Genomic DNA, 1,365 nt, shown 5'->3' with positions numbered 1-1,365 from the left:
GAGGTCAGTTGAGCTTGCAAAAAGGATACAGAGTCGATGCTATGTTTCCCCTTGTTAGCAAATCCTCTTGGATTCCCATATTGGGAATTGTGTATCGCCATATCTTCAATAACCTGACCTGCGTCATCAACATTAAGATTCATAAATCTCCCACTAGCTGCAGAGTCTAAAATTATTCTAGAAGAATTTCCAATGCCGTTATAAAAGGCTTGGATTAACTGCCATTGTGCTAAATTGTGGTGAGGGCATTCTCTTTGTAAGTCCTTGAACCTCTCCCAAGCCTCATATAAAGACTCATCGGCTTCTTGGGCGAAATTCTGAATCGCACTCCGTAGTACTGCTGTTCTCTCTGCAGGATAATATTTGTTATAAAAATTCAAAACAAGAGTTTCCCAGTCAGTTATACCAAGTGTAGTTCTATTTAGACCATTAAACCACAATTTAGCTTTTCCAGTTAAAGAAAAGGGAAAGAGAATCTCCCTGATTTGGTCTTGAGTGACCCCGGCTTGCCTTATGGTGTTGCAATATTGACAATAGTCGGCAATGTGAAGATTCGAGTCTTCACCCTTGGCTCCACTGAATTGCTTCCTCTCTATCATCGTTATAAATTGAGGCTTAATTTCAAATTGAACCCCATCAAGAGCCGGAGTGGGAGTGAGATGTGGGAAATCCGTAAGCTTTGGTTGTGAATAATCACTAAGTTTCTTTGGAACCGCCATCTCTGATTCTGTGTCTGATGATGCCTCTGAATTGCTAGAACCAGTTGGAGAATCTCGGTGATTATTGTTATTATCACCAGAATCCGCCAGGATTTGCTTGTAGAAGTTTTTCTGTCTATGGAAGGAACGTTCGATCTCAGGATCGAATGGGATGTAACCTGATCTGGAACACCTGGGCATAAACAAAAACTAGAAGCAAATATGAGATTTGTCTCAGAGAACTAACGCTCTCTGAGACAAAAAGGGAAATAATCTAGACTACAAAAATAATCAGAAATAAAAATAAAACCGTTTCCCCGGCAACGGCGCCAAAATTTGATAGGGTAAAGTCGTATCCCCTAATCAAAAATAATTACCTAATTCACCAACTAAAGTAGATAGGGAAGTAGGGTCGATCTCCACAGGGAAACAAGTCTTTTTACTCCTAATTAAATATTATAATCTAAATTATTTAAGTAACCAATATTAAAAGTTGAATATGAAACTAAACTAAAAAGAGTAGGAAAAGGGAGAAAATAATATATAAAAGGATCTAGGGCATAGGTTCACCAATAAATAATATTCCGGGGTAAAATAGGGTAATCAATTATTGACATTGCATAAATAACATGATTAACAGGCTCTCGCAATTTATTAACCAACATAG

General features: G+C 37.9%; 1 non-coding gene across 1 annotated transcript; it reads left to right on the top strand.

Annotated features, from left to right (window-relative positions):
- Positions 1 to 231: 231 nt before the first annotated feature.
- LOC145556973 (small nucleolar RNA R71) lies at positions 232 to 338 on the top strand. The gene has a single exon (XR_014092060.1). It is a non-coding gene; the product is annotated as a small nucleolar RNA R71 (small nucleolar RNA).
- The last annotated feature ends 1,027 nt before the right edge of the window (positions 339 to 1,365 follow it).

Source organism: Chenopodium album, chromosome 8 (genome assembly GCF_948465745.1).
Source record: "Chenopodium album chromosome 8, dcCheAlbu1.1, whole genome shotgun sequence".
Classification (NCBI taxonomy): Eukaryota; Viridiplantae; Streptophyta; class Magnoliopsida; order Caryophyllales; family Amaranthaceae; genus Chenopodium; species Chenopodium album.
Note: the sequence above shows the minus strand (reverse complement) of the source record. Positions and strands in the feature narration are given on the sequence as shown.